Raw genomic sequence first — 13,928 nt, 5'->3', positions numbered from 1 at the left:
GTTCCAGCAGCACAAGGCCGAGGCCGAGGGCAAGGTCAAGGTAGGGACCTTATTGACGAGCATGAGAGTCCGACTCTCAATTCTGGGTTTGGTGATACAGATATGCAAGTGTCGCCCTCGCCCCCCCCTCCTCCTCGAGTCAGTGGATGGGCATCCTTCGCATGAGTCTAATAATCCTATTCACTCAATGGCAGGATTGGATTCACAGGGAGCCGCCCCTACTGCATCTTGTAAGTTCATGAATTTTATGTTTATGAACTGTTATTTTTGTATTATTTTGGTTTGTTATAAACATTTGACAATATACTTTTCCAAATATAACTTACTACGTTACCATGTTTTGCGTAACAGCTACCACGTCTGTCAGAAGTGTAAGGGGTAAGGCCAAGTGTAAGAAGTTGAGTGACCACGTACTTAAGCATGGTCCCTTAGTGCTAAACATCCCAAATAGACACCGGGCACCTGTAGGCGAGAATGCATCATGGTTTGCAAGCAAGATTGGGGAGACTATTCGTAACATGTGCGAACTCCATCACGGTGAATGGAAAAAGGTCCCAGCTGAAGAAAAGAACAAGTTGTTGTTTCATGTTCAGGTATGAATATCAATGTAATGTTTAATAATATGTTTCGTATGGAAAATTAATGTGACACATTTTTTACCATTGTTTTCTTATCTATTATGTATCAGCCAAACTTCGCACTGAATATGGAACGATACGAGCACATCAAAGCTGTTGAACATAAATTGGGTCGTGCATATGCTAGGCTTCGTTCGAACTTGTATAGGGATCATTACAAGAAATATTTTGACGGCATTGATAAAGACGATGATGAGGGAATTGCCAAGGCTAAGGCTATTGGGAGGGAAAACGTGCCAGTAGGGTATGGTCCTCAACAGTGGAACCTAATATGTGACTCATTTGATGATGGTAAATGGAAGGTAAATATATATTATTATACTGATTAGAATATTCAAATTGATATAATTTGCATGCACTTGAAGACATTTTATGAATAATTGTGTTTTTTTTTTCTTTCCAAATTTCATAGAAAAAGTCTGAACGAAATACAAAAAACAGAAGCAAATTGGAAACAAAGCACACAGCTGGGACTTGTTCATTTGTCAACGTCATTTACAGAAAGGTAAGTATCTCGTACCATAATTTAATGAAAGTAACGTTATTTAGTGTAAACTTTGATTATATGTATTATGTGTAGGAACAAGAAACAAAAGTGAAGCCTAATCCTGTTGAACTGTATGAGGTTACCCATACAAGAAAAAAGGATAAGCAGTTTGTGAACGACAAATGCAAAAGTCTATATGTAAGTAATTGTTTACGCTCCGATCATTAAGTTGATTAGTGAAAAACATGAATAGTAAACTTGCATGAAGTATATGTTAAACTAAGGCCAACTATGACTTGTGCAGCTTCAAATGCAAGAATTAACAACCAGTGAGGGCTTAGAGGAAGGCAATGTGGAGGGAACAAGTGTGGATGACGGAATGCAAGAAATAGTCACACAAGTACTAGGGGGCCGACGAACTGGGCACGTTAGAGGAATGGGATGCGGTCTTATTCCTACCCCTTTAAGAACTTCATCTCAAGCGTTCACACAGTTCGACAACCACGATGAGTGTAGGAAAAGACAAGAAGATACTCAAAGCGAGCTTCAACAGACTAGAATTGAACTTCATCAGTACAGAGAGAATTTGCAAGCCAACGTTGAGGAAACGAACAAATTAAAAGCCACTGTTGAGTTTTTAATGTCACGTATTGGAGGGTTAGTGAAACTTTACCTATGCATTAATTTTACAAAAACACACATACTAAGTAATCGTTAAAAAGCTTATTGATCATTATATGAAATTTTATTCTATTAGGTCTGGAGGGAGCTTGCTTGGAGGTGCATCAAGTGAAGCCAGCAATTGAGGGAGCTTTGGAATAACTTTATTTAGGATGTACTCTTTGATAGCATGTATTTGTGATATATTTTTTGATACTATGTATTTGGATAGTTGTTGGTACTTTCTATTTGCTAATATGTATTTGACTATTTGTTGATCGTGATCTGTTTGGTAATGTATATCTGTTGGTACTTTTTATTTGGTTTATATTATATTAAGATATTCGCAAAATTTTTGGTTCAACAACTTTTGAGTTAGTAAATCTCCCTTGACATGGTTATCAAGGTTAAAGAACTTTGAGTAAACAATGCAAGGGAGTAATAATATCTTTCTAAATTTTATTTTTAAGTGTATGGAGGATGACAAGAGTACAAGAAAGTTAAACCGCCCAAGCAGGTTCTCGCTTTAATATATTTCATGAAGAAACACATTTTTAGTATCTCTTTCTCTATCATTTTGGGTTTCATTTTCATTGTCTTTGATATTATATATTAGTTCATTGTGGTAGATTACTCAAATTGCTTATGAGGATGAATTGGCAAGGAAGAGGATGCAGATAAGTACTTTATTTTGGGTTTTGAAATTTTGCTGCCCATGGATTGTAAAACATATATTTAATAGTTTTCTCCCTTGGCAGGTTTGGTTAATGGGGCAGTTCTCACATATTTTTTATGGTTTTGATGAGGTTAGTCATTTTGAGTTATGTTTCTTGTGGGCATTTAGATTAGTTTGATTATTTCATATATTAATTGATTCATCAAACAATGTTGTTGTGTACTTAAACATAAATGCAATGTTTCTTATAGAGGTACTCTACGTGCATTTTATTTGCCCATGCATGGAGTTATGTTTCTCTGGATAAGTTTTCCTGCTGAATTCTTTTAGTGTTGGTTTCTTCATAGTGAACTTTTTTTTTTGGCCTCAATCTTGTTAGGCGCACAATGCTTATCATGGTGTTGGCATTGTCAAATTGATGGGCCGTAGCAGTAGATATATAGCTATGCATGCATCCCTAGCTAGTGGACAAATTGACATATGTTTGATTCATGAGGTACTTATTACTAGCAATTAATTGGATAGTTATCTTTGTGAGCTGTTACTGATTCTACTGATATGCACATCTAAGGTATCTTTTAATTTCCACGGGGCTCATGGTGTTTTGAGTCATCTGAAATACCTGATTGAGACAAAGGGTTCGGCTGTTATTTGTGTCGCAGAGGGAGCACGGCAGGTGAGTTACGTAAGGAATTCATATTTTCGCTTTTGGGTTGAATACTATTAATTGATCAGGTGATTTAAATTGTGTAGTTCTTTTTTGGCTTCATGAAATACTGTGAAAAACTGCCTGTGTTCATTTCATTGCATTGCATAGATATTATAACTTCTTCATTATATTTTTCCCCAAGATGAAGAGTAAAATTCAGTATGTTATTGTTTTTTGATGCAGAATTTTATTCAGAAAACTAATGCTAAAGATGCGTCTGGGAACATTGTATTTGGAGATTTCGGTGTCTACATTCAACAAGAGGTTGGTGGTTGTATTTTGACTAATTTCCTGTGGTCTTCATCTCTCCATGACTCTTGAGACAAGTTAAGTGGGTTGATAAATAATGAGCTGACTAAAAGTCTAATTTTTAACATCATTGATATGTGTTGCATGGATAAGAATGGACTGCACTTTGGCGTTTTAGTTGTCATTTGTCAGAGTTACAAATATGATATATTTTAAGCCATCAAGATCTTACTCTATTAGTGACTCTTTTTGCTAAGACACTACAGTTGCTTTTTTGATGTTCTTTGTGTGAATTGAGAATCACTTGAACTGGAAATCATTAGAAAACGTACTGATGCTGCGATCGATCGCACTCAAGTGCGATCGATCGCAGCATCAGTAGGTTTTCGGAAAATTGCGATCGATCTCACTCCAAGTGCGATCGATCTCCAAATTCCGAAAACCTACTGATGCTGCGATCGATCGCACTCCAAGTGCGATTGATCGCAGCATCAGTAAGTTTTCGGAAAATTGCGATCGATCGAGGTCCAAGTGCGATCGATCTCCAAATTTTGAAAACCTACTGATGATGCGATCGATCGCACACTTGTGTGCGATCGATCGCAGTTTTTTTTTTTTTTTTTTTTAAGGACCATTAGGGTCGACAATTGTCGACCCTAATGGTCAACTAATCAGCGTCTACTTCAAAGTGGACGCTGATAGTCAATTTTTTTGTAATATTTTTGGACCATTAGCGTCCACAACTGTGGACGCTAATGGTCAACTATTAGCGTCGACTAATTCTTTTGTGTACATCATCTTTAGAGTCAAACACATGTATCTTTTAGGGTCGATAAAGTGGACGCTAAAAGTCATCATTAGGGTCGACTCTAAGTGGACGCTGATAGTTAGTTTTTTTTTAAATTTTTTAGGACCATTAGCGTCCACTTTTGTGGACGCTAATGGTTTAACTATCAGCGTCCACTTTTATTTGGACGCTAATAGTTATTATTATTATTTTTTTAAAAGGGATATTAGGGTCCATAAAGTCGACGCTAATGGTTAACTAAAAGTGGACGCTATTGCTTGACTATTAGGGTCGACTTTCGCTTCCGTTTACATCATCTTTAGGGTCCAAACATTGCGACTTTTAGGGGCGATAAAGTGGACGCTAAAAGTGATCATTAGGGTCGACTTTTAAGTGGACCCTGATGATCAGACGTTTGATCATTAGGGTCGGACTATTAGGGTCGACACTTTTAGGGTCGAAAAGTGGACGCTGTTGCCAACAGCGTCCACTTTAGGGTCTTTAGGGGCGACTTTAAGTCGCCCCTAAAGAGCTAATTTCTTGTAGTGTTTGCTGTTCATTGTTTTTTTGTACATATTTTTTGCTCAATCCCTTTTCTTCCCTTCCAAGCGTTGGATAGGATGGTAAGTTTAATTAATAGAGTTTTGTTCATATTTTTGCTCAGCAATGTTTCTAGCTACCTTGTGGTTTCCGTTTGCCCTAATTTAATTTGTATATTTGCAAGAGTTGGGCGGGTGGGGACCAATGGGGAAGACCAATATCATGTCTTTACTTGAAACAACATTAAACCCAACCATTCGAAGCACCATCCGTGCAGCCATGAACCACTTCTTCCATACCAACAGGCGCACACGCAAGCCATCGCTCGCCAAATGACCCTTTCGCAAATCCTCTCTCCTCATGCACCCTCTTTTGTTTCCCTCTTCTTCCTCCTCTCCTATTACTTCCTCACCCCTGGTTTATGCACTACAAGAAATTAGGTCTTTAGGGCGACTCAAAATCGCCCTAAAGGTCCTAAAGTGTCGCCAACAGCGTCGACTTTTCGACCCTAAAAGTGTCGACACTAGTCCGACCCTAATGATCAAATGTCTGATTATCAGGGTCCACTTAAAAGTCGACCCTAATGATCACTTTTAGCGTCCACTTTATCGCCTCTAAAAGTCGCAATGTTTTGACCCTAAAGATGATGTAAACGGAAGCAAAAGTCAACCCTAATAGTCAAGCATTAGCGTCCACTTTTAGTTAACCATTAGGGTCCACTTTGTCGACCCTAATGGTCCTTTAAAAAAAATAATAATAATAACTATCAGCGTCCAAACCAAAGTGGACGCTGATAGTTAACCATTAGGGTCGACTTTTGTCGACCCTAATGGTCCTAAAAAATTCTCAAGCAAATTAACTATCAGCGTCCACTTAGAGTCGACCCTAATGATCACTTTTAGTGTCCACTTTATCGACTCTAAAAGGCGCAATGTTTTGACCCTAAAGATGATGGAAGTAGTCGACGCTGATAGTCAACCATTAGCGTCCACTTTTGTGGACGCTAATGGTCCAAAAAAATTTTAAAAAAAATTTGACTATCAGCGTCCAAATTAAAGTGGACGCTGATAGTTAACCATTAGGGTCCACAAAGTCGACCCTAATGGTCCTAAAAAATCAACAACAAAAAAAATCTGCGATCGATCGCACTTGGAGTGCGATCAATCGCAACGTCAATAGGTTTTCGATCTCAAAATGTAAAAAACCTACTGACGTTGCGATCGATCGCACTTCAAGTGCGATCGATCGAAGTGCGATCGATCGCAACGTCAGTAGGTTTTCTACATTTTGAGATCGATCGCACAATCATGTGCGATTGATCGCAGTACCAGTAGGTTTTCAAGTAGGTTTTTTATATTTTGCGATCGATCACACTCCAAGTGCGATCGATCGCAAAACCAGGAAACAAATTCATATATTCGTGGAACTTAGATTTATCTTGGCTGCCTTAGAATCCATTTTGGGCTCTATTTTATAATCATTATATGCTGGTTTAAGAGATCCATTAAACTGAAAAATGATGTGCATGTTTGGCGGTAAGGATATCTTTTCCAACTTTCATCCTTGTTCAATTCGGTAGCTTACTTGAGAAAAGACAATAAAAAGAATATGGAGAGTTAATCATAGATTATGGTTATCTCATTCTGTTTAGGTAATACGTTTTTATTCCAATAACCTAAGCTAAGTGTTTTGGGTTAGGCAATTCTCCCACAGCTGCCCTGTATGCGTAAAAGAAATTGTAGCCGAATGAACTAACTTTCAGTTGCTTAGCATTTCCTTGGTCTAGGCAAAAATTAATAAATATGGATTTTGGCTGTGGAAAAATATGAAGATTGAGAGGAGAATATTAGCATTTCCTTGGCATTCAGTTTGCTGGAATTTTGACAGAATATTGATAGCTAGTGCAGCCAAGTGCAGGATTTACTCATGAATTTAAGGCTGGAAATTTCGAAACTCTATAAATGTTCCCCTAAAAATATTTATAAAAAGGAAATCTTACCAAGCTTAAAATACATACACAAACATATTTAGGCTTTCATAACACTAACCTTTTTATAGGGATATCCAAGTCAGCAATATAATGGAGTGTAAAACTGATAAATTCCTGCACATTTTCAATCCATCAGGACAAGGAATTGATAAATATAGTATGCTAGAAAATGTTTTGTACAAAGTTTCAGTCTACCATACAACTCTATAACCTACACCCATAGCCATTCTCACTATCCATTATTACTATAGGCTCGCAGAAGAACAACTAATAAGATGCTTTATGAGCCACAAGACCATTCTCAGAAAATACATAATCGTAGTCATCAATAACTGCAAAGAGAAAAGAGACACTTAATAGTATAGTCATGTACATATGAAAAATTGTGAAGTAGACAACTGCACTTGGCCCTGATTTTGAGAACTATTGAAAACCAATCAGATAATGCTTATAAAGGTTAGACTTGAAACTCATTTATAATCCATAGAAAACATAATGCTTGATTGTCAAGGTTCATGACGAATATTCACATGAAAAATACATTTGAAAGTTAATAACCAAAGTATATTTTTAGATCATGTTGAAACAAATGGAATAATCAAACAGATTTTGGGTTCCTAGCTCTTATAGCTAAGCAATTACCTTTCGAAGTTCCCGCATGAATTCTAACAGCATTGGAGTGACCACCTAGCATTTGAGTGGAAAAAGTTGCATCAAAGACAATTTCAAGCAGATACATGGAAATGTTACTTCCATGCAATAAATCTAAGAAATAACAACTTGCTTACCTATATCCTATGCTTCTGTGACCATAATAATATAAACAATACAATGGAACAAAATTAGCAAGCAAAATGAATCAGAGAAGAAAATTGGTACCTTTCTTGGAGCAGTAAGGGTCCCATCCACATCAAATAAAGCAATTAAACCAGGATTCCTAATGGCCATTTCGCTCAACATATTTTTCTGCAACACCAAATCCACAATATCACAACATCAAAATTATGTAAGACACCACCATTATACCACTAAAACTTTAATAACTAGACAACTAACCGTATCCACAATAGATGACCAAAACACATAAGACCCAACTTATTCTAAAGCCAACGCACCATCCCAAATAAAAAAAATTAAAAATTAAAAATTAAAAATGCATCTTCTCCACTGTCACACCACCAAAGCAAGCTTTAGCCAAAAAGCTAAAAAAATTCAACACAATCACTCAAAAAACCATAGCCTCATGTATGTTTAGTGTACATACACTACAAAAAAATATGTGTTTTTTGACGTGGCAAACAGTAACTTATGTTTGCCACGTCAAAATCTTTTGACGTGTGAAATTGCGCACGTCAAAAAAATTTTTATTGACGTGTCTTTTTTTACACGTCAAAAGTTTTTTGACGTGTCAATTCCACACGTCAAAAAACTTTTTTTAATAAAAAAAAAAATTAACAATTATTTTGATATAAACAAATATGCATTAACAAACAATAACTTGCTTAATTGGCATAAATAATTAATTTTTATTGTCATTAGTATAAATTATAGTTTATTATCATTAGTATATATGTATGCATGCGTAAATTGATCAGTCTAGTAATATTAATATGGTAGCTACCCATATTATTTTTATAAAAAATATATAAAACATACTTGTTACATTTATTTTATAAGACCTGCAAACCTCATACGAACTCGACAAACACAACATATGCGGCCGGTTAGTTGATACATTTAATTATATATCTATACATCTAGAATATTAATTTGTTTATTTATTTATTATCTAATTAATTTTAATTGGAGAGAATAAATATATATTTATATATATGATAGAGTAAATACTATTTTAATAACATTTAAATAAATACAATTTTATGAAAATAGTTTAAATAAGAATATATATATATATATATATATATATATATATATATATATATAAAGTTTTGACGTGTCAAGCATGACACGTCAAAAAACCATATTAATTTTCATTTTATATATATATATATATATATGTATATGTATATATATATCGAAAATGATCTTAATTATGATATAAACAAATATGTAATAAACAACACTTGAATGTTAATTGGCATAGAAAATTAATTTTGATTGGGTAGGAAAATTATATATAGTTTATCATATTAGTATAAATGAAGTTGGTATATATATATATATATGCTGCATGCTTAAATTGATCAGTCTATTGATATTAATATGATAGGTACCCATATTATTTTTCTAAAAATATATGGGTCATATTCGATACATTTATTTTTATAAGACCTGCAAACCTCATAGGAACTCGACAAACACAACATATGCGGCCGGTTAGTTGATACATTTAATTATATATCTATACATCTAGAATATTAATTTGTTTATTTATTTATTATCTATTTAATTCTAATTGGAGAGAATGAATAATATGTTATATAAGATGAAAAAATTATATAATAAAAGAAATAAAATGTTAGTAGAAATAAGTTTTTATTATATAATTATAATTAAATTTATTAAAAATTAAAAAAAGGGATATATGGGCTTGACGTGCCAATGTGGCACGTCAAAAAGCCCCTCGGGAAGGCGCGCATTTTTTCTGCAGCGCCTTCCCCTGCACGTCGTCTCCTGCATCTTCTTTCTTTCTTCTTTTTTTTCCCTCCTGCCACGTCATCCCCTGCATCTTCTTCTCTCCCATTTCTTTCTCTCACAGCGCCCAAGCCATTTCAAGCCTCCGCCTGAAACCCTCAACACCCATTTTCGTTTTTCTCCTTCAACCCAGCCAACCTCAACTCGCCTCTGCAGCATTTTTCACGTGGTTTTCTCCCCCTCGGTGGCTCTCTCTCTCTCGCCGGCGCACGTCACCGCCGTTACTCCCTCCGGCGACCACAACCTCGAGTTCGGCAGGCTCTCTCACGCTCTCACTCGTTCTCCTACTCGAAAATCAGGTATATATATATATATATATATATATATATATATATATATATGGGTTTATATACATATATATATACACAGATATTTATATATGGGTTTATATATGTGATTATATATTTCGTAATATCTATATATATATATATATAATCTGCAAATATATATATACAGATTATATATTTATAGATTAATTATATACATATTAATTAAATTATTTAATAGATAATTAATTAAATTATATAAAAAAAATGTAATTTACAATGTAAATTAATTTTATAGGTTAAGTAAGTAATTTATTTGTTTAAGATATATGTTTTGTAATATATTTGAATAGTTTGACATGTTTGGTTTGTATATGGTGAGAATATTGTTTAATGTATTTGCATGCATGCATGTACAATTACGTACCTTGGTAGTTTGAAATTATGTTTTTCTGGAGAATTTTGCATTTAGATGTAGACCCATATTTTGTGTAGGTTTTGATTAACAACGGCATATCAATATATATGATTCGTATGTGAATGTTTACATTTACAAAACTTAGAATAATTAAGTATGTCATTCCTAATATGCGTACGTATAAAGTAAAAAACAACGAACATTTGAATTGAAGCTGGATATTGGATTTTATCTACACTTTCCATACAAATGCATAAATGGTTTATTAAACGAAAAAAAGAAAACCAACATTTAACCTAACTAGCTATATGTAGTTTATTTAGGGTGCCCATATGTAATTTACTTAGGTTTTGCACATTAAGATTATGTAGATGTTATAATTAAAAGTCAATTTATGTGTTTGTTTATTAAAAGTGAAAATAAAAAAATTATAACGATGTAGTTAAAGAACCACAAAAAATAAAAGAACATCTAAGTAACTAACTTAGATTTATTTAATTTATTCAGTTAGGGTCTCAGTACTTAAAGCTATGGACAAGAGTTGGATGACACAGTCTAGGGGTACAAGGGAATACAGAGACGGGTGTAGATCATTCGTGACTTTGCAGTTAGGAACTGCACAATCCCTGATGGAAAAATTCACTGCCCCTGTAAGGTGTGTCGTAATAAGCAGCGCCACTCGCCGGATTTGGTATTTGACCATTTGACAGGGGGTAAGGGAATAATGATTGCATACAGAATTTGGTATTATCACGGGGAGAGGCCTGTTCGGGATCCTGTTGCAGTTTCTACGTCGTCTACCACGAACACGGATCAGGGTTTAGGCGCAGCACAGGGTGAAAACATGCGGTCAATGTTGCGTGATCTATTCGGCATGCACGATGTCATGGAAGACAATTGTGAGCCTGAAGTTGCGGTGCAGGGGAATGAAGAAACTGTGAATGAAGAAGCTGACGACAGTGACAGAGTAAAGTACAGTAACTTGCTTAAGAAGGCAGAGAAGCCACTTCATGATGGGACCAAACATAGCAAGCTTAGTGCTACTGTACATCTGTACAACTTAAAGTGTGTTGGCGGACTTAGTAACACAATATTTTCATCTTTTCTTGAGTTCATCAATCAGTTGTTGCCTCCTAGTGATGAAGCTTTGCCGGTTAATACATATGAGGCAAAAAAGTTTCTAAGGGACATGGGCCTCGGGTATGAGAAGATCCCGGCGTGTCCTAATAATTGTATGATATTTTGGAAGAACAATAAGGATTTGGATACATGTGCTGTTTGTGGAGTATCTAAGTGGAAGGATGAAATTCAGTTGGATGAGGATGGGCAACCCATTCATCGAGTAAGAAACGCCCGGTGAAGGTGTTGCGGTGGTTTTCACTTATACCACGACTACAGAGATTGTTTATGTCAGAGCATACTGCTCCTTACATGAGGTGGCATGCAGAAGGCCGGACTAAGGACGGTGTATTGAGGCATCCGGCCGATGGTGAAGCGTGGAGGGCATTTGATAATTTGCATCCAGACTTCTCGGCGGACAGCAGGAACGTCAGGCTTGGACTAACCTCGGATGGATTTAATCCATTCGGAAACATGAGCACATCCCACAGCACTTGGCCTGTAATGCTTGTACCGTACAACTTGCCTCCTTGGACGTGCATGAAACAAACTTCATTTATACTATCGCTGATAATCCCGGGCCCAAAGTCACCTGGAATGGATCTAGATGTCTACCTACAACCCTTAATTGAGGAGTTACAAGAATTATGGACTGTAGGTATTCGCACATTTGACGTGTCCAAAAAAAAGAATTTTGTGCTACGAGCCCAGTTGATGTGGACAATTAATGACTTCCCAGCATACGCAGATTTGTCTGGGTGGCCTAACAGGGGTGAGAAGGCATGTCCCTGCTGTATGTACTCGACGAGGTCCAGGCGGTTAAAACACGGCAGGAAATTTTGTTATATGGGGCACAGGCGATACTTGCCTATTGATCATCCGTGGAGGAGAAATAGAATAACATTTGACGGCAAACAAGAATTTGAATGTGCCCCAGATGTGCCAAGTGGAGATGAAATTCTAAGACAATTGCAAGATATGGCATATGGAGATGAGAATGCCGGTAAGGCAAGGGCGGATAAGAAGAAAAAAGACAAGAAACGAAAGAAGAGTGGGGCGACAGAAAGAGAAGGTGATACTGCTAACGTGTTGTGGAAGAAGAAAAGTGTTTTCTTTAGGTTGCCGTATTGGAAAGATAATCTATTGCGGCACAATCTTGATGTCATGCACATTGAGAAAAATGTGATGGACAACATTCTTGGTACAATACTAGACATTCCAAAGAAAACAAAGGACAACATCCAAGCCCGCACAAACTTGCAAGAAATGGGGTTGAGACATTCACTTCATCCGTACACAGGCGAGGATGGTAAAACATATATGCCCGCAGCTTGTCACACGATGTCTAAGGAAGAGAAAACTCAGTTTTTGAAAGTGCTTCGAAATGTAAGGGTGCCAGACGGATATACCTCTAATATTTCTCGATGTGTACGACTTAGTGATTGTACGATATTCGGGTTGAAGAGCCATGATAGTCACGTAATTATGCAACAACTTCTCCCTATTGCATTGCGTGGATCATTGCCAGGAAACGTGGTAAGACCACTTGTCGGGATTTCTGCATTCTTCAGGGGCATATGTTCAACGTCATTGACACGAGATGATATGGACCGATTAGAGGGTGACATTTATATTACTTTGTGCCAGATGGAAAGGGTCTTTCCCCCAAGCTTTTTTACTGTGATGGTTCACTTGGTCGTGCATCTTGTCCGTGAATGCCGACTTGGTGGACCGGTACAATATAGGTGGATGTATCCGGCAGAGAGGTAAAATAGCTTTACTAATATTCATATTTATGAATTTTTATTTTATATGAAATCGTCACTAATTATAATGAATGAATTATGATCATATGTAGAAGCCTTGGGGTGTTCAAATCTAATGTCCGCAATAAAGCGGCTCCTGAGGGATGCATTGCGGAGGGCTACATAGCAACGGAGTTGGTTGCGTTCTGCTCAAGGTATCTAGACCACGCACCAACATTTCACAATAGGACTGTAAGAAACCCAGATGGTTCAAAGGGGGCGGGAACACGAGTTATCCTCGACCGTGTCACATTGACACAAATTCACCGATACATTATTTTTAACTCGGATGAGTTCCTTCAACTACGGACGTAAGTCGTGTTAGTAGTGTATACAAGTTCAATATCACTTTGAACCCTTAGTTGTGAATTAAAATATAATTGAAACGTTGTATTGTAGGGTGCACATGGATACACTTAGGCGTTCATGCAGTAGGGGGCGAACGACGGAGGATCAGTTTGAAACCCAACATCATGCGCTATTCTCCGATTGGTACCGTGACTACGTAAGACTACCGTGACGTTTAATTGTTACCTGCTCCTTATATTTAGTTATTGATTCATAACAACTAAAAAAACTTTCTTATGGTCAAATTTTACGTATGTGTTTACAGGTCGATCGATTGGACGATCGACAAAGGAAGGAATTAGGTGACAAACTGGTAATGCATTGTAGAGGGCCGAAGGCCACAGCGACTAGATATAACAGATATGTGATTAATGGAAAGCTGTTTCGCACTATTGCATGCGATGCTGGAAAAAGGACCCAGAATAGCGGGGTGTGCGTGCCAACAGTTGATGGTGAAACGTACTATGGGAAGTTGACGGAAATAATTGAGGTGGAGTACTTCGACAGGACTAGATATGTTTTGTTCAAGTGCGATTGGGCGGATAACACGAGGGACAAGGGGTACAAAGTTGACGAGTATG

Source organism: Corylus avellana, chromosome ca5, assembly GCF_901000735.1.
Source record: "Corylus avellana chromosome ca5, CavTom2PMs-1.0".
In the NCBI taxonomy this organism is placed as follows: domain Eukaryota; kingdom Viridiplantae; phylum Streptophyta; class Magnoliopsida; order Fagales; family Betulaceae; genus Corylus; species Corylus avellana.
This window is presented reverse-complemented; position numbering follows the sequence as displayed.